The sequence below is a fragment of the Mustela lutreola genome, chromosome 5 (genome assembly GCF_030435805.1).
Source record: "Mustela lutreola isolate mMusLut2 chromosome 5, mMusLut2.pri, whole genome shotgun sequence".
Taxonomy (NCBI): Eukaryota; Metazoa; Chordata; class Mammalia; order Carnivora; family Mustelidae; genus Mustela; species Mustela lutreola.
Genome location: NC_081294.1, coordinates 57,056,879 through 57,078,485, shown reverse-complemented (window position 1 = coordinate 57,078,485; position 21,607 = coordinate 57,056,879). Strand labels below are relative to the sequence as shown.

Here is a 21,607-nt window from a genome sequence, read left to right as displayed (position 1 = left end):
ATTTTCCAACCCCATTTCCATCAATACCTTACAATGGCCACCATCTCATATCATTGTCATTATTCCTTAGTATTTTTATTTACCTTAATGAACTGTTTCTTAAGCCCACTATTTTAAAAGTCAATGATAAAAGCTTTAAATATAAAAATTATTGGCTATGTTTAGAAAGTACTTGTATAAAAAAATGTAATGTTTAAAATGTTCTTAATTTCGGGGCACCTGCGTGGCTCAGTGGGTTAAAGTCTCTGTCTTCGGCTCAGATCATGATCCCAGGGTCCTGGGATCGAGCCCCGCATCAGGCTCTCTGCTCAGCGGAGAGCCTGCTTCCCTTCCTCTCTCTCTGCCTGCCTCTGCCTACTTGTGATCTCTGGCAAATAAATAAATAAAATCTTTTTTTAAAAATGTTCTTAATTTCAAACTAGATACAGTGACTAATGGAAGCTGAATCTGAGTCTCCTTTTTCCTAGAACAGAGAAATTAGCAAGTGTGAGAGATTAAGGTCAATGAAGACATAAACTGAGATCCTATTTTTTTTAATCCTATTTATTTTATTTTATTTATTTATTTGTCAGAGAGCATGCACAAGCAAGGTAGTGTAGGCAGAGGAAGAGGGAGAAGCAGGTTCCCCACTGACCAAGGAACCTGATGAGGGGCTTGATCCCAGGACCCTGGGATCATGACTTGAGCCAAAGGCAGATGTTTAACTGACTGAGACACACAGGCGCCCCACAAAATGCTCTACTTGAAGTAATGGATGTATCAGAGAAAGGTGAAATGGGAACGACCTCTCCTGTCTTGTTTCACTGTTCTACTAGCTACTCAACCACTGGTGATATTCATTTCTTTTTTTATTTTTTATTTATTTTTTTTTTTTTTGGTAACAGAGCTACAGTAATAACATTAATAATGATAGTGGTGTTGTTACTGTTACTGCTGCTAATAATAATCACTTAAAAAGTAGTCATCGAGTACTTACTATATCCCTGTTTTAAGCACTTTTTTTTTTTTTAAAGATTTATTTATTTATTTGACAGATAGAGATCACAAGTAGACAGAGAGGCAGGCAGAGAGAGAGGAGGAGGAAGCAGGCTCCCTGCTGAGCAGAGAGCTCCAGATATGGGTCTCCATCCCAGGACCCCAAGACCATGGCCTGAGCTGAAGGCAGAGGCTTTAACCCACTGAGTCACCAAGGCGTCCCTGTTTTATGCACTTTTACACATAATAATAAATTGACTCTTCCTAATTATCCATGAAGAAAGCACTTTTGCACATAGGATTCTATAACCCTAAAAAGTTCAGTAACTTGTTCAAGCTCATAGGGCTGTCACATCTAAGAGCTGTCACTGATCAAATCTCAGCTCTAAGTTAAACACACCTTGTCCCCAACACCATCAGACACTTAGCCTCTCTGGGCTAGCTACTTTAACACCATTTTTACAAAAGAAACCTACATTTTTGAGAGGTGACAACTGAATAACATATGCCTGGCATTAGGACTTGATGAGGAGGAGGAGGAGACAGAGGAGGGTAGGAAGAGAGTATTGGAATTCTGCTGTTACTTATTAGCTACTTAACCTTGGGAAAATTGTTTAGTATCTCTGAGTCTTACTTTTCTTCATTTGTAAAATGAGATGATATCAGCTCCTGGTAACACTGTAGTAAATGTTTTAAAGTGGTTACAGTGAAAGTCTAGCACAGTAGTTGGTATGTAATAGGCCCTCAATAAGCAGTCCTTTTTATTATTCTGCAGTGTGCTTATCAAATCCCCAGCCATTATTCACGGCTCATTCTGTGCCATCCATTCTCTGATGCTTTCCCTTATGCGTTCTGCCCACAATGATAACTACGATGATAACTCTTTCCTCTGAATTCCATATCACTTATTTCATTTTTTTTTTTTAAAGAACAAACTTGTTCTTCCAAAGTAATTGAAGCTTTTAGAAAACAAGACTCACAAACTTCTTTTTACCACATATCTACCACACTATACTTGCCTAAAAGTTTGGCCCAAAACATTTAGTAATTTTTAAATTAATAGTTACATGAAATGAGAAATGTTTCATAAACAGAATCTAAAAAAGTGATCTAGGTAGTAGTGGAAAAAATATACAAAAACACAAAAAAGTGCCTTTTGTTTTCTGAAGATTTTTTTTCCCCTTCATGTTGGCTGTCCATTATACTTATTATAAATAGCACCATCTTCTGTGGGAGGATATTAAATCCTCATAAACAAGAAGATATTCACATTTTCAGCAAGAATAAGATGGTTTTACATCCAAAACAAGCATGTCCATCTGGAGACAGGGTATCACACTCTCTAATATCTCCTCACTTGTTTTCTTCCTTACTTTCTAATATAAAAGTAACATAAAATTATGGTAGGAATACAGAAAAAAATAAGAAAATATAAATGATCTCCTCTTTCCCCAGAAATAGCCACTATTAACATTTCCTCATATGTCCCTCTCACCTTTTCCTTAATGTTCTTTGGTACATATAAAAAAGAATTATACTAGGATCAGGCTATATATACTTTTTTAAAAATATAGTATTTCTATATTCTTACATGTTATTTTTTTTAAAAAAGATTTAATTTTCAGGGCTGCATAGTATTTGAACATTTTGATGTCATTAGTTAAACTGTTATTGGTAGTCAATTGTTTTTAAATTGCCCTTATTTTTTTTTTTTTAAAGATTTTATTTATTTATTTGTTTGACAGAGAGAAATCACAAGTAGATGGAGAGGCAGGCAGAGAGAGAGAGAGGGCGAAGCAGGCTCCCTGCTGAGCAGAGAGCCCGATGCGGGACTCGATCCCAGGACCCTGAGATCATGACCTGAGCCGAAGGCAGCAGCTTAACCCACTGAACCACCCAGGCGCCCAATTGCCCTTATTTTAAATGATTCATTAAACCATCCTTCCGAATGTATCTTTCTGTCCAATGATCATTTTTAGCATAAAAGGTTAAGTGTGTGAGAAGATCCAAACTTTTAAGCCGCTTAAGATCTGCAACACTGGGGCGCCTGGGTGGCTCAGTGGGTTAGGCCCCTGCCTTTGGTTCAGGTCATGATCTCAGGGTCCTGGAATCGAGCCCCATATCGGGTTCTCCGCTCAGCAGGGAGGCTGCTTCCCCCCTGCCTCTCTGCCTACTTATGATCTCTCTCTCTCTCTGTCAAATAAATAAATAGAATCTTTAAAAAAAAAAAATATCCGCAGCACTATCCACTCCCAGTGATTGGCGACCCTCTCCCCAACACAACACACTAGCCAATACCAAGGACAATGAGTTTTTAAAATCTTTTATAATTTGCCTCGAAGACAAATGCTGTTATCATATGCTTTATGAACTCTGAAAAAAAACATGCTACTTCATCATGAACGGGCAGCATCAGTGCTCCGGACAGTCAGTCCATCTTCTGCTCATCTTACAAAAATGACTTCCAAACCCAAAACGCTGCACTTAGGGAAGATAATCCGTGCTATTAGTACGGAGGGACGGCATAAGACGGAGGGGGCGCTAATGCTGCTGCAACGGACATAAGCAAACCAAACTCTGAGCCTACAAATGCCTCAAGGTTACAAAATCACACGCTAAGGACAACCAGTCACTGACAGCCCACAGGCTTTACGCTGTCGCCAGCCCTTACTTTCCTTACTTTTCTACCGCCTTTTCTCACGAAGTCTCTCCCTGAGCTCCCAACCACTTCGGCTATGGCGCTGCCCAATTTAAGGTGATTTTTACTCAAACTCTGAAATTGTTTATTATGCCTCAGTGTATCTTTCAACGGTCCTGACGTCAGAACACGGAACCCAAGGAGCCCCCGACAGTCCCCAGGAGCAATGAGCAACCCGGCAGAGCTACCTGTTCAGCCCCTCGAGCTGTTTTCTTACTGCTTCTCGGAGCTGCCGAGGCGGTAAGAACGTCCCTGTTGGATTCCAGATCTGCGGCTTCTGCACTCTGAACTTTCAGACTTCGTGTTGCTTCCCCTTACGGTGACTTGTGCTACCTGCTCGGAAAATCCAAGAGAGCAGACTAGGCCCAGTTTAGCAATCTCATAGATGTCGGGTCCGACTGGGTCTGACCTAAAAACAGGACTGGACTTAAAGTTGGGAATGGGTGAGAGTCAGGCTGATCAGCAGCGAGCACGAGGGCACAGGTGAATAAAATTTTGTTTTAAGGCTAAACCAGTAGGTAAGCTTACCAAAGGTAATCTTGCATTACAGTGGCCACAGCGGAGAACTTTTAACCACCTCAGATAAGCTTATCCACTTAAGAGTTTTCCTAGAGAAAAAGGGGTCTCTGCCAAGCACTTGCTATAAAGGATAGAGGGAAAATTATTTTCTCCTCCTCTGTGGTTTCTGGTGACCAGGACAAGGACTCACTGGGACACCCTATTCTTTCTGGAACCTGCAGATGGCATTCTAGGAAAACTGGCAGACGTCTACAAGTAGGGTAAGAACTAATAAATAACAAACGCAGCTCTCCCAGATTTCTACCTGTGGCACCTCATAGAGAGAAGGTAAAATTTCATGTCCGTTCCTTTCCAAATTCAGGTTGGCACGAAAAGATAATGATTATCAATCCTTTCTTACCCAGGAACAGCTACTGCCTTGTATGTCTAATTTTGTGTCCTAGGAACTTGGTTTAACAACCATGAGGTTGAGGTCCTCAAAATACAGCTAGATAGAGATGTGAGGTGTAGGACAGTTTCAGCTGGGGTCCTACCAAGTGTTGCCAGCTCGTAGGGGGAATTGTTTAAGTATTTCTTTTGGTTATCTTTGGGACTGGCTCTGGATCTTAGTGAATAGGGAAAGGATGGGACTTTAGGCAGGGAGAGAATAGGGGCCCCAACTAGGCTCTGACAGCATTTAAGGTGTGCAGACCCTGAGACAGAACAGACAGAGATGAGGAAAATTTAGATCACCCTATCCCAATTACTAGGGTTTAAATGTTTTTCAAATAATTACATTATAACCCCAGAAAATAAAAATAACCACAGAAACTAACCAGGCCTCAAAAGAAAAGTTCACTATAGAGACTAACCAGACCTAGCAATACATATTTATAGATCATAGATGTCACAGAAACAAAGACTTGCACACAATGTATAAGTATCATGTCTGGTTCCAGGCCACTGACATAACCACTGGCAAGTTTCCTGCTAAAGTCCTAATAAAAGACCCGAGATGAAAAGCCCTCATTGGCAACCCAGTTGGGACCCCTCTCACTCCTGAGAGCTTTTTCTGTATCCTTGCTTAAAAAAACTATCGCTTTGTTCACACTCCTTTGTCTGCGAGATTCATTCTTAGACTCCCAGAGATAAGAACCTCATTCCCCTGTTTCATTGGGAGGATTCTATCTTTTGTACCTTCTTTGGGGACCCTTCTTGTGTCCATGGGGTGGTTCAATACTGTCAGGAATATTTACTGTTGGTCCTGGCTAACACCTAACAAGACATCTGAAAGGATTTTTTTAAGTAGCTCTATAATCAGAAGTTGGCCAAATTGGAAACTGATACCACAGCCTGATAGGAACTTTTTTCAGGCCTTCTCCCCAAAGCTAAAATGAAAATCTGTACACAGAGGAAAAGAAAAACATTCTGAAGCCATTGTGGAAGGATTTATCAAGCCATTCTCAAGAAACATAGCTCTAAATCTAGAATATAGGAATCTTTTGATTTCAGTCTTAGTTGAAGATCGTCTCCCTGATACGAAGAAGCAAATTAAGGATAATGTAGTTAGATGGCTGGGTCAGCTTCTGGATATCTTTCAGGTTGAAACCCAATTCTCTGAGGACTTAAAAAATGTACTTGTCTTACAAATTGAGCCTTTCTAAGAACAGAAACATGGTTCTAGAGACAATTCAAACACCATCTATTCTTTTGCCAATCCCCAAACCTTCCCTATTCATCTCAAAAGGCTTTCCCATATTGTGAAAGATCTAGATTTAAGAAACAAAGGCTTTCTTGGAGAAATTTACATACTTCCTCTGTGTCTTTGAGATAGGAGTATTCTACCTGCTCTTCCCTAGGAACTCAGAGCCCTTTTAATATGCAAACTTCGGAGGAAATTCTTCCAAAGGAAAAGAAAGAGGTGGGGGATGGGGAGGTAGGAGAAGGGAGGGGAGAATGCTAAATAGAAATTAGATGAATAAGAAATGTTTAAAATCTTTCCACAAATATTAGTAAAAGCTTTTAGCCATCTGAGCAGGTAACTTTAACTTATTCTATCTGCCAGAACACAATCTGGATTTAACTGTTCTTTTATAAACTAGTGAGTTTTCCATTATCATATTTCTCTCATGGCTAAAATTTTAAAATCAAAGCTCTAACATCCCGGTACGTGTCTGTATATTATGTATGTCTATGTATATATGTTATAGATACATGATATTTTTCCACCTGCAGATGGTATTACCAAAATTGATTTGTAAAGACAAACATTTATATAAATAAAGTATATTCTCATAAATGTAGAAACTAACCCAGATGATTTTCAAGTTCATGTGATCTAGGATAATGTTTGGTAGATAAAAGCTAATTTAAGTTTGTTGGTGTAATTAAAACAGGCATGTCTTCAGAATTATTAGCATTAAATATAATACTTTTATTCTACCCAGATTTATTCAAAGTCAATCTCGTGGTGTCTCTGTTACAGAATTCGTCAGCAAGAAAGATAACAGGTAACAAGATGATGGTTAGACATTTAATATCTCATGAATTTTCATAAATAATCTAGCCATAATTCCTAACAAATGAAATATGTAAGTAACATAACAGTTTATAAATATACTTTTCAATGATATTTATGCTGATGGTGTGTCTACTTAAAAACCTTTTCCAAAACCTTTTCGGTAACTGGAAACTTCGGTTTTCCAAAACCTTTTCGGTAACAGAAAACTTTAAGGGTATACTGAGATAAGTTAAATATTGGATATTCATTGAATACTTAGATTATATCCAAATAAGGTAAAATATTGAAACATCAACTATTGACCATACGTTTATCCACTTTGGCTTTCTTTATTTGTAACCCCATAATCAAGACTCCTAGCACTTTTACAGTCATGAAGAGCAGTGCATAATTTGAGTTGCCTAATAAGTGAGATGCCCCATCTTCTTATTTCAGTGCTCATATTACAAATAAGTCCTTTTCACTGTATATATAGTACCATATTTTATACATTTTTGTGCTTTTTCTAGCTGATTTTGCTGTTTTAAATGACTCCAAGCATAGTACATAAGTGCTGTCTAGTAATCCCAAGTGGAAAAAGGCTGTTCTGTGCCTTACAGAGAAAATACATGTGCTAGATAAGCTTTGGTCAGGCAGGAGTTATAGTGCTGTCTGCCATGAGTTCAATGTTAATGAATCAACAACATATATTAAATAAGATGTTCTTAAACAGAAACACACATAAAACAAGGTTACATATTGATCTGTTGATTGGTTGATGAAAATGTTGGGACTTGAGGCTTGCACTTATCTAATCCTGTATTTCCCCTTGGGGCAATGGTTCAGTTATTTGCTAATTCAGTGTTCTAGCAACTTGATAGAGCATAACTACCACAAGGAAGGAGAATCAACTGTTACATTTATTTCCCTATTTTCTTGATAGTTTATTCCTTGTGCGATTGTGGCTCTATGTTCTTACATTCTTTATTAAGATGCCTACATTTGTAACCCGTTTTCTATGGACCTAGATGTGGTACGCAGGTATACAACACACACAGACCTACACAAACACACACATGCACACACACACACACACACACACACGTAAATATCCATTTAAATACCTTACATTTTGATTTATTTATAATTTATATTATGCATGATGATATTTAATTGATATTATATTGACCTTTTAACAATATATTTTTATCTATTGGTTTTCCAGTCAAATTGGACTCATCATAATATTTTATTTATTTTAATATTATATTTATTTTCCTTATACAGTCATACCTTATTTTATTGTACTTCATTTTATCGTACTTCACAGATACCATACTTTTATGAATTGAAGATTTGTGGCAACCCTGCATTTAGCAAGTCTACTGATGCCACTTTTCCAATAAAATGTGCTCATTTCATGTTTCTTTCAAATTGTGGTAGTTCTTGCAATATTTCAAATGTTTTCATTATTATTATATTTGAATTGTTGCAGTCTCATGATAAAACCTTAATGGATGAGGAGTTGCTTCCTGTGGAGGAGCAAAAAAATTGGTTTCTTGAGAAGGAATCTATTTCTGGTGAAGATACTATGACTATTGTTGAAATGACAATAAACCATTTAGAATATTACACAAACAGTTGATAAAACAGTGGTTTAGGTTTGACAGCACTGACTCTAATTTTCAAAGAAGTTCTACTGTAGGTAACATGCTATCAAGTAGCATCACATGCTACATAGAAATCGTTCAGGAAAGGAAGAGATGTGGCAAATGTCCTGGTCTTATTTTAAGAAATTGCCACAGTCGGGTGCCTGGGTGGCTCAGTGGATTAAGCCGCTGCCTTCGGCTCAGGTCATGATCTCAGGGTCCTGGGATCCGGTCCCGCATCAGGCTCTCTGCTCAGCAGGGACCCTGCTTCCTTCTCTTTCTCTGCCTGCCTCTCTGCCTACTTGTGATCTCTCTCTGCCAAATAAATAAATAAAATCTTTAGAAAAAAAAAAAAAAAGAAATTGCCACAGTCACTCAAACTTGCCGGCCACTACCTTCATCAGGCAGCACGTATCAACATCGAGGCAAGACCTTCTACCAATAAAAAGATTGACTCACTGAAAGCTGATGGTGGTTAGCACCTTTTTTAGCAATAAGGTATTTTTTAATTAAGGTATGTACTTTTTTTTTAAAGATATGATGCTATCGCACATTTCATGCACTACAGTATAATGGAAACATAATAGTATACGAACTGGGAACCCAATAAATTCATTTGACTTGCTGTATTGTGATATTTACTTCATTGTGGTAGTCTGGAACTGAACCTACAATATATCCCTATTTTCTCAGTAACCCATTAAAATGTTTGATTTCACCCAAATTCTGTTCCATTTGTTCATCTTGGTTTACATAGTTCTAATGAAACAACAAACCTCTTCAGATTGCTTTTCTTCTTTTGTAGCTGTTTTGTGATAGTAAACTAAGCCATTTAAAGATATTCCCACTCAATTTTTCAAATGAGCTACTCAAAAATTTAAACAGCAGTTTATAATTACTTTTCTTATTCTGTGTTACAAATATCTCATTGATTTATTTACTTAGGGATTTGAAAACCAAAATCTACATCCAGTGTTAACTGGCAAACATCGATAAGCACACTATTCACACTTCAGCATAAGTGACAACAGTTTACAAAGAAATCTGTAATTTAAAAATTGATGTAATTAATTTACTAGATCATCGCTTATCATATCGTATTCTTCATAATAAAACTTATGCTTTCTCTAGAATCATCCATGTTTTTGCTTGTCCAGAATATTTCAGTTAGTGGATCAGTATCTGTAATAATGGATAGGGCTAAAAAACATGGTTCTTCTTAGCTGTGCAAACCTGAGTAAGATATTTAACCTCTTGGGACCTCAGTTTTCAGGAGTAAAGAGGACTTGGTTTTTATGTTAAATAAAATGATTTTCATTACACAGAAAAAATGTTTAAATGTAGCACATGGCAGGTATTTAATAACTTCTTTTCTACATTTACTCTCCTTATAATTGTTATATTAAAACACCATGCGCGTATCATATATTAGCTCTAGTTACATAAGTTCTATTTTAGTCTTTAAATTTCCAAGGAAATATTTCGTGAAATACATAATGTTGCATGACTTTATATGAGAAATTTTGGAATATTTAAAGAAAACCTGTTGTAAATCTCACAACGTTAAGAGGCAATTCAGGCATGTAGTGTAGGAAAAAGGTAATCTCAAAATGCTCTCATTTTAAAGGTTAGATGTTGAGTATTAAAGGGTGTTTCTATGCTGGCAAAAAAGGAGAAGGAAAAAAAAAGAGTTCAGTGTAATACTTTTAACATGGTGCTAACAGTTCCAGTTCTTATAGAAGTGGGTTTTGGCGCACCTGGGTGACTCAGTGGGTTAAGCCTCTGCCTTTAGCTCAGGTCGTGATCTCAGGGTCCTAGGATGGAGCCCCACATTGGGCTCTCTGTTCAGCAGGGAGCCTGCTTCTCCCTCTGCCTGTCTCTCTGCCTACTTGTGATCTCTCTGTCAAATAAATAAATAAAATCTTTTTTTAAAAAAGTGAGTTTTAAACTAGAGAAGAAAATGTAATCTTATTTTTTAAGAGACTAGGTCACTTATATGTTCAGTACATTCTGATTATTACAAAGTCTTTGAAATGGGAAGGAAAGTGAAAAATGTCAAGTTGTATTCTACTGATAGAGAATTAAATCCACACATCCCCCACTGCAGGATGTGTTGCTGAAAACACAGCCTTCATATAGATCTGTTGATTTTCCCAAAATTCTTACTTAAAGTAGGGTTTCAATGTAATACTATCAGAAATTGAAGGGTGCCTGGGTGGCTCAGTGGGTTAAGCCTCTGCCTTTGGCTCAGGTCATGATCTCAGGGTCCTGGGATCAAGCCCCACATCAGGCTCTCTGCTCAGCAGGGATCCTAGTTCCTCCTCTCTCTCTGCCTGCCTCTCTGCCTACTTGTGGTCTCTCTCTGTCAAATAAATAAACAAAACCTTAAAAAAAAAAAAAAGAAATTGAAAAACATTTGCTCTATTTAGCCCGTATCAATGGCAGTCCTTTGAAGTATCAGGGTTTTTTCTATTGTTTTTGTTTCTTTCTCTTTTGTTTTCATTTCTTAAATAATGAAAAGATATGCAAAAAAAATTTTTAGTGATGGTAGAATCACATCTTATATTTCATCGTACTGTGATTGAAAGCAGATATGACCATCTAGAATTATGAGAAACTATATTTAAATCTAATGTTTTCTATGAATTCAACATGGAGTAAAAACCATTTTATACACTCCTTCCAGTTATGCAAAGAAGTTGCATAGAAATTTTTAAGGTACTGATCCACTAATTGAAATATTGTGAACAAGCGAAAATATGGGATGATTCTAGAGAAAGTCTAGATTTTATTATAAGGAATATATGATAAACTATGATCTAGTACATTGATTACATCAATTACAACGAATATCTTTATTTCCTCTTATAAGCAAAGAGAGTAACATTTAAAACTTTAGGCATAAGCCTAAGTGAAAAGAAAAAGAACCAGAGATAGTAGAGACAGAAACTAAAAACTTGGGCAAACACCCTTAATGTTGATAAAGCTTATTGCTGATAAAGCCATTCTCATTTATTCTTTTAGGGCTGAAAATGACACTTGAAATTGAACAGCAGAGGGCAGAAATCTTGCAGAGTTCTTTTCAAAGTTGGTAGGTATTTCTTGGGAACAGATTCCATAGAATGTAAATACAATGCCAGACAGTTAGCATGAAGAACTTCTGAACGTTGACTGCAGTTTTCTGTAAGCCAAGCCCTGCCTCACTGGCTGCCTTGTTATTTAGCCAAAATTTAAAACATTTATGATTGCAGGAGTAAATGATCTTAACTAAATGATGGCAAAACCCGATGAGAGGATTGATAAAACCCAAAGAGTTTTCAGACCAGCATGTTAGGCAAATCACAGACATTCTAAGATTTGCTTTTATGATCAAGGTATTTCCTAAGATCATGCAGCCTTTTCTCTCTCTTCCCACATGAATACAATATTCCTCATTTTCCTCTACCTGCTTTCCTGACTACTATGTACCAAAGACCCATTTTTTTCCAGATAACTGAGTCAGAGAATTAAATTAGATGACAAGGTTAGGATGATGAGCAACAAAGAGAAAAACAGGGGATGTGAATGATGAATCCAACAAGTTCAGGAAAATCCTCCAGGAATCTGAAGCATGGGCAACATTCTTCGAGGCAGGCTCCATTCTTCCAGGTCCTACCCCACCTAACTTACCTCCTCTTCCTCTGCAGTGTTTCGATCTATTATTTGTTCTGGGGAGGACATAGCATAGGCTAAGTCTGAATCTTAGGTCTGTTTCACCATACACCCTCCCATTTCTTCTAAAATTGACAACTCCACGTTTATAATTTATTTCCTAAAAACTCAGTGATATTGCCTTAAGAACCAGAACAATGGTGGATCCAAGCTTCCAAGAAAGAAGTGGTACCAGGGGATATTTCTAGGGGAGGATAGCATCTGATCTGTGTGTTAGCATCCTACAAGTCAGAGATGTGCTGTAATAAACTCAAGCCTTCCTTACACAACCTAGTTTGGATCTGACCTCCAAGACACGAGGAACATGGTGCTTCAGAGAAAGTTAAATCATATTGAGCATTATCTCATTGGTGTCCTTTCTCAAAATCTAAGAACAATATAATCCAAAACCTTAATAGAGCATTCTCTCAGCTCGGACCACATATCCAAGAAAACATATGGGGACAACAAGAAAAAATGTGGAAAACCAGCCATAGTAGAAAGGTAATTTTCCAACAAGTTGCTTGGACTTCAGTTCTTCACCAGCAAAATGGAGCCAAAACTGCTGATAACATTCATTTATCTCCGACTACATGTCCAAGTATCAGGGTAACTACTTAAATGCATCAACTACTTCTCACCACAGTCTCATGAGATTCCCATCCGGGCATTATATTATCTGTTACATAAGTACTTTGTAAACTGACTGTCCCATCCAGGCTGATTACTGCATTATACGCACCTCCTTCATGAAAATATTCACGTCAACACTTGCCCTTAAACCCATTCTCACTTCCTTTGTCCACTGCCTCATTTTCTCAGGAAACACACACACACACAGACAAAACATCTGCCAGAAATGAAAAGGTTGAAAGAAGAAAAAGAAAGATTTAATCAAGCTACCTGTTCCTTTTATTCATCTAATCACTTTTAAGTCTCTACCATACCTCCTCTCATACCCTATCCTTGATCACAATATCTCTATATGTACTCAAATTACCACAGTTTTTCTATAATTGAGGTTTTAGCTAAGTCAAATGGTCCATCTCCATATTAATAGTGCAAAATGTATTACTAATTGTCCCCACAGGACAATTAGATGTCCCCATGAGACAAATTTTAATTGTTTCATCCCCACAAAGTACAAGGTCTTGGTAAGATGTGACCTGTAAAAATATATAAAAGCAAGATCTGAAAACCATAAGACTTGGGAAATAAGGATGCAGAAGGTCCAAGAAAAAGCCTTAGGAAGACTTTTGATATATGTTGGTAGGTGCTGTAGAAATATCTCCAGGATGCCCATTCAGGGACAATAAAAACAGAGAGGATTTTATCAGGAAGGCTTGCCCGTTTCCTTTTTGCTTTTTTTTGATGGCATGCATAGATTAACAACATAAAACAGATCAAATGGGCAAAGGTTTGCTTTTTTTTTTAAATCTAAAATGTCTTACACATTACAGTGGAATACTATGTGGTCCAGCTGAACACAACCATCACCTTTTATTTCCATGCATACCTAGCAAATATGAACTGTGATAAGCAAATTATTTGTAGAGGCCAAGGGATGAAGGAGAGGGTGCTGGAGGGGGACACAGCCAGGCTGAGAAGAGGCAGGTGCATGACTGAAGACCTGTAGTCATTCAGTTGGGTTGGGAGCGAGAAACAATAGCAGATTTCTGAGAGAGAAAATGACGGTACAAATTACTTGTGTCCATAAGGAAAAAAAGAAAAAGAAAAGAAGCCAGTTTTCCTGCACAGAGCTGGAAAAGCCTTATTTTGTGCTCTGTATCAAAGCACCGTGGCCAACAATAGAAACAACGTGAGGCGGAGCAAAACACAAAATTGTAGTTATGATTCCACTCACCAAAAGGGTGGATCTTCAGTGTGCAATTCAGCTGGTTTTACAGGAGTGCTCCACGGCAGAGCCGAGCGACCAAGCAAGTCCCAGTCTGCTTAGGCAATAAAAAGCTGGATGTAACTGTTAAAAAAAAAAAAAAGAAAGAAAGAAAGAAAGAAAAGAAAATAGGTAAGATTCAAATGAGCACATAAAACAAAAAAAGAATAAAAATGCAAATAAATACCATATATCTTCAAAATGTTGGAAAGTTGGAATTGGGAGCTAAATAAGCTAAACTGCACACCTTACCCTTTAGAATATCTTTCAATAGAGAAATGTAAAATATGGTAGAAAACATATTAATTAAATCAGTCATTTTGACTATGGCATACCATTGTCGTTAAAGACACAAAATTACCACAGTACTATTCCCATTTGTTATCCTTCAACTGTGACGCTGTTTGCAATCTAAACACCGAAATACACAGTATTAAAATGGAAAAATAGTTTAAGCACTTTTTTTTTTTAGCTATACAGATTTTAAGCAGCTCTTTACATTTACAAATGATTTATTTCATCTTCAAATTTTACAGTTTGCTCATCCATAGGATTTAAGTATTATTTTGCCAACTTCTAAATTCAAATACTTGCTAATTAGTACCATGGTCACTAGAATGCGGGAGTGGTATTATACACCAGGAAAGTCCTCTGACTCCAATACAACTTCCCTTGGGCAAATAGCCTAAGCTTTCATCATCTAAAATGGGGATATAATAGCGCCTATTTCATAGAAATGTTGTGATGATTAAACATAAAAATCCATCAAAAGCACTTCATACAGAGTCTGGCATACAGTACCCCTTCAATACACATCACGTGTCACTGCTGCCACTGTTGTTACCAAAACTACAAGGCTATACCTGGAATGTCATCAGAGATTTTGAGATCATGTCCTAATGATTAACTTTCTTGAAAAATACAAATATCTTCTCCTCTATCAAAAAAGTTCGCATCATTAAATGATTCCAACATTAAGATGTTAGTTCCTCCTTATGTTCTCTTCTCCCCTGGCCAGGAGAACTGGGATATGAGGGAGGCAAGGGGTGATTTCTTAAGTTCACAAAGGAATCGGGATATTCGTGCAAAAAAGAAAGAGAGGTCAACAAAGAAGGAATGACAACAATTGAAAACAAATAGGTTTAATCAGCAAATTTTGTTCAAGTTATTCTCATCTTCGGTATTAAATGTACGCCTCCACGTGTAAGACAAAGGAATCCTTCCTCAACCAGCCCTGCTAAGCCAGGGGGTAAGTTGCCCTGGTGAGCTGGAGCCTCAGTCTGGCTGAACCTATCTCCAGCTCCCATATGAGGAAGGCCACAGCTGGATAACAGATTCCTGGACACCCTCCTCACAAGGGTAAGCACTATCTTCAGACGGATGACTCTATCTTCCTGACTACTCTGAAAAGCCTTTCTGACCTCCTCAAAGACTTCTGGAAATGTGGAATAAATACGAGGTGCTACTATCCTGATCTTGCAGATAGTAAGAGGGCTTGTTACAATGCAGTGGAGACTATGGAATTTAAGTCACAACAGACCTGAGTTTGAATTGTAACTTTCTCACTAATAAGTACAACCCCATACAAGGTTCCTCAGATCCCCTGAGTCTCAGTCTTCTCATCTGTAAAATGGGACCAGAGACAACACACCTATTAAATTGAGTATTAAGGAAAGAATGTCTCTGGCACACAGTACGCATACAACAAATGCTAATCACAATCTTTGCTTTCCTTATTGCTGCTATCTTGCTTATGATGGTAGCCTGATTATCTGATTGTAAGGGAATGAAATAGAATTGTCTAATCAAGACTGTGTCTTGACAAACTGACAAAACCAGACAGAATTATAAGACCTTATGTCAACTTGTTTTGTTTAAATTTTGTTTTATTTTTTTTTCAACTTTTCAATTTGGCAATTAGAGCTCAGCAAAGCAATATGGTTCTTTGATTTCTTCCTAAGAAACTCTGCAGCCTTTATTGTCTTTGTATTGCACAACTTTAGCACTTAATTATATCCTATCTTGTAATAATTAGGTGTCCTTATAATCAAGTCTGTTTACTCACTTGTGCAGTTCTGATCCTTTAATCTCTCCTGAATATTAGTTTCTAATGCTATAAAAATCCACAATTTAACAATTTTATTACTAAATAGAATTGCAAGAATATTTTGAAGAAGATTCACCAATCAGTTGAGTCTAAAACTTTCTTTTATGATTAGGAGTAGTACAAAATCATACAGGTAAGCCTCAATAGTAGAAGCACAAGAAGTTTCTATGCCTTTCCACTGACTTCCTGTGCAGCCTTGGGATAGTCATCAACCTTTCTCTTTAGACCTGTAGATGAGCCTGCACTTGAGTTAGAGACCTGTCTCAGCTAGAGCACAAGCGCCTTTTAAAGTTAAGAATTCTCTATAATATCAAGACTCTAATAGGACAGCTGTAAATTTTAGGCAATGAATCTGGTACTCGCTTTGTTATTTTACATCATGTTAATTATAAATTGAAAAGCCTGCCGCTGGATTGTAAAACAAAAACAAGTACAGTCAGCATACATTGTCTATTTGGTACAGTGTAATGATCAACTTGCTGGACTCCACAGCCTACCGAAGGAAAACATTGAATAGCCACATGGTCCAAGACAAGTTTAGTCTTCTATGTTCCTTAGAATCTTGGATAAAATAGGAATGACAACAGTATCTAACTCAGGGTTATTATAAAGATTGAATACATAACTCAATAAGTGGTACATAGTAAATGTAGCTATTATTATTTATTTTTATTAGTAAAATAGAATTACATCAAAATCCACTGATTTCCGAAGTTTGGGACTCACCCCCTATTTGGTATATGCATTATTGATACTTGTCAAATGGATAAATGGAATTTATTTTTTGATCAGTCTATGTCACTCATCAAATATTCAGTAACAAATGATGCATGCTTTAAGGCATACATTTATTGCCAATGTTACTATTTATTAGGTTTTCATCTACACATTAGGATAGATCAGATAAAACTTACATTGACTCAACTTAAATACATTATTAAATTATAATAAAACTAACAAACCCAAACTAATTTTTTTTTTTCAGAAATAGCATTTCAGGTAGATTTTACACATGGGATTTGATATGACTATGATGAGACCTACATTTTCAAATATTCTTTTGAGTGTCATCATTAAAAAATTGGATAGTAAATAAAAACAAACAGATCAAAAGTTATTCAAAAGCACAGCAGCCAGTAGTAACTGCTGCTTTCATTTTGGTGGGTATCCTTCTTGATAACTCTCTCTCTATAAATTCACCTGGAATAGACAAAATTATGTATAAATAGGACAATGTCAGCCACCTATTTTTACTCCAAACCCTTTCCCATAATAGAAATGCATTTTAGAGATTACTGATGCAGTTAATCTGGGTCCACTTTTGATTCGATCAAATTACTTTAAATTTTCGTTTAATGTTTATCAAAAATTTGAGAAATTTAAATATCTTATTTAAGAATATTTAAAATGAACTATTTAAATTAACTAAATATTATTGACATCTGAGGAATAATTTAGGAATGTCTCAATTTGTGTCTTGTAAATGTACCTTTCTATCATTAAACATAAAAATCAGACAAATTAGGCAAATACAGACTAGATATTTTACACAATATGAAGTGCCACAAAATGAAGTGATATAGACAAACCTATAAAAAGCCAGACAATAGGAATAAAACTTGCAAGATGTTGTTATTTTCATTCAAACTACCAGTTCCCTTTATGGAAATTAAGTTTATAGGCTTAAGAGAAATATTAACAATTTTCCCTTTAGATATAAAGAGAATGATGTTACAGTGTGAGGAATGGGAGATTAGTAAATGCAAATTAATTGACTTCTTTCTAATGAATAAAAATAAAGATTTCAGAGACATAAAAATATGAGTTTCATTCCACAAAGCAGAAAATGAAATGAGTTAGAATGAATGACTTTCAGAATACGCATGCCATTTTGCATTCTCCTACTCATCTAACTGTTTAGGAACTGTAACCTTCTTCAAAAAAAGGAATATTCTAAGTCCAAATAAAAGATCTTCCTGTTTCTTAACATGGAGATTTGATAATGAGGCATTTAGACCACCAATAAAATGATTTTACAACATAGAAAATTATTAATTGATCTGGATATTTAAAAAACCAGTCAGCTAGTATCATTTACTTATTTGACCAAAATTTAATTGAGTAGTGCCCATATACTAAAAACTATTTCAAGCCCCAGGTTTATACTGTCCAGTGGAGTAACCACCAGTGGCCATGGGCTATTGAGCACTTAAAATGTGGATAGTCTGCAATGACACGTGTAAATGTGAAACACAGGTTTAATATAATAAAGTAAACTATCTCAATCATATTTTTATATTGGCACAAATTGAAAAATACTATTTCGTATACTGAGTTAAATTAAATATATTAAGAAAATTAAGTTCACCAAGCTTCTTTTTACTACCTTTAATGTACCTACTAGCAAATTTCAAATAACACATGTGGTGTGCACTATATTTCTAATGGACAGCACTTCTCTAGGTGATAATAATGATAAATAAGGAAAACAGGTCTCTATATTCATATTTGTGTGCTTGTAGTTGGGCACAAATGCTGTTCAAGGACCCGTGTCAGATGCTGACGAAGGTGCATTAAAGTTTAAGGTGTGTGCCAACCCCTGAAATTTTGCCATCTAGCAATATGCATCAGAAAGATAGGAAAAGTACATAATCACAAAGCCATTACATAATGCTAACCAAAAATATAACACTGCTTTATGCAGAGAAATCTCGGTAATAAATAAAGTTAGGGTTGTTCAATACATCTCACTTCTTTTATCATGAGGGGAGCATTAGGCTGATCTGCTGTTCAGCACTTGCTGCTGGGGCTGTGGGTATGCTTCTCATTCTTCAGGAGGGGGAGGAGGAGCTCATATTCGATCTGCTTATAATGGCAAATTTGTACAGGGGATCAAGAGAGCAGCCTCATCACAAATGCCATGTGAAATTCACTGATATCCCCAAGCAAGCTAAGTTGGATCTTAGGAGGGAGCCAGAGAAAACATTTCAAAACATCCAGAGGTCCTCAAAGCCTCCCTAAGGATCTGAAGGCCCACTGTGGTTGTGACAAAGAGATTACAGAACTGTCAAATATATGGTAGAGATTAATTAGCAGAGTATTATCTCTGGTAGCTCTGACCAACATCACAAAGAAATTATCAGCAGCCAAATAGTTACAACAAGGTATGCTTCGAATAAATTTAAAATGACTTATCTCTGTTTTTACAGTAGGTTTTATTCCCTCCAAAGCCATTGTAGGCCAAAGATGTCTCCTTTTCTACGTGGAATCTTTGAATTTTCACTCTTTAGGAGAACATTTCAATTAATTTAAGCCATTTTATCTCTCACACAGAGATTTCCACAATAATCTGTCAAATTCAGGCATAATTTTGTTCAAAATAAATGGTTTCTATCATAAAGATGCACTAAATCAATCAAAACACAATCATATTTTCAATATTTAAATGCAGGATCTGTGGTCCGAAGCTTTGAAGGTTTCAATAAAAGGAAAAAAAAATATAGAAGTTTAAAAGATACTCCATGAAATACCAATTCATTAAGCAATTTTGGAAGGGTCAAATCTTATTTTGCTTAAGGGTTATCTGATACAGAAATTACTGGAGTTTTATAAAATATGCACTCTGTCCTTGCTCATTTTCTGAATGAATAAATATGAGGCCAATTTTATACAGAATCACTTCAACTTGAACTAATAATAATTGTGTATTACAGCCTAGCATGTTTCAAAGGAATACATATAAAAAGGAAGGCAAAAGAAAACATTAAATCAGTCACCAATTATAATTAATTTATAGACAGTTGAGGTTTCTTTGCTTTGGCTAAAGTATTTGAGTTCTCATAGGGAAGTCCAGAGTACAAGCGAAAGAGTACCAGATCATCTAAGGACTGTTTTTATTTACTGAATACCTTTAAAATACAAAAGACTGTTTTTGAAGATAGAATGGTATAACCTTGTAGATCTCATCAGATCTCATCAGAAACTGTGAATCTTTTACTGATTATTTCCTTTGAGGAATGTACATGAGTCCTTTTGAGAAATTTTTAGATCATTAAGAAAGAAATAAAAACTTGCCGAAAGACATTGCTTAGAATTTCATTTACACTGAACATTCTGGGGTGTTGGATTTGTTGAAACATACAGAGAGCTTTGTAAAATTATCATCATTTCTTTTTAATTATGGAGAGATGGAGAACTAACCCATGGAATAAGAATGTTTTTGAAATCATAAAAAGAGTCTAACTGATACCCCAACCTACTCAGTTGGTTTTGTGATATAGTAATTATCATATTTGACCTCTGTCCGTGAGCAAACTGCTTAGTTATTCATTATCTTCTGTCGCCCACAATGCCTTCCAAGGGTTACCTGGGTACTCATCATATTCACTCCCTGCTATGGGCACAGTTGAACCTCTCCCTGTTCACTCATGGCCCTGCGTCCTCACCCTACATCCTCACCACTCATTCAAGTGAGCACATAAACAAAGTGAGCCAACCATCTAAACTTTATATCAACAGTCACCGTTGGTGAGAGCATGATCCAGAATACCGAACTGCCACAGAATACAAATAGCCACAGCATACCACCAAAGTCACAAAACTTTAAAAGAAACTAAAGGAAGAACGCTGGGGCATTACATTTTTAAGGGATTTGGTTGCCAAATACATGGACACTGACCTGACCAGTGCTGAGTGTGATAAATTTGAACAATAAAGATAAGGAAATTTTTGCAGAATAACAAAATTAACATAATTGATACAGCTATCCCACCTGCACACAAAAACTTCATCAGCATTCAGTTTGAAATGATCAATTTATTAAAACTCATAATAGAGTCATATATTTGCATCAAGGATAACTGCAAGGGGGCTTCTATTTACTATCACATTATCAGCCATCACTATCTGTTACTTGTAGTTGGCTAAAAATAATGAAATTGCAGTTCTTTAAACACAATTCATATTTCTCCCCTTCAGTCACACTATTTAGAGGTGGGTACATATGCACATGTGGGCACACACACATACACATCAACTCAATACAGGTCATTAGAACAGGCAGGGATTTACTCTATGTTCAGTACATCAGATTAAGAGAGTGGAAAGGAAGGTAGAGAGATGAGGAAATAACATGTGTTTGCAATATTTTGAAAATTAAAGATCCCATACACCAAATGCTGTACAGAAATAATTATACTTCTGCATTTCCTAAAAGTGCAATCATTAAACAGATAAAGCTGTTAGAATATTAAAGTAAAATGTTGTTCTAAATTTTTAAATACAAGCAATGCTTGTTTTAATCATACTGCTGTCAGATCTAATGGCATCAATAAAAATTAAGGCTGTACAATCACAATCAATTTCAGAGGTAAAATGCTCATTGTGTAAGGTGCTAGCAGAAGCAATGCCACTCTTGCAAAAGAAGAAATTAAAAAAAAACAACAACTGGTTATTTTCCATGTTAGTCTCACCAACATGAACTGTGCCCTTTAAAATATAATTTCTCCACTAAGTGTGAATATAACCACTCTCTACACAAGAAATCAGTGTGATTACTGTATTTCCTCAAAATCATTACATTAAGTAGCAAGCAAAT

At 36.3% G+C, this 21,607-nt stretch overlaps 1 protein-coding gene across 1 annotated transcript in view; it reads right to left on the bottom strand.

The window, feature by feature from the left end:
* The window catches only part of LOC131831877 (teneurin-2-like), a 377,156-nt gene that overhangs the window by 268,016 nt on the left and 87,533 nt on the right, over window positions 1-21,607 (bottom strand). Inside the window, exon 2 of the mRNA XM_059174247.1 lies at window positions 13,875-13,988. The gene's annotated coding sequence lies outside the window, so the exon portion shown is untranslated. The remainder of the gene's footprint in view (window positions 1-13,874; window positions 13,989-21,607) is intronic.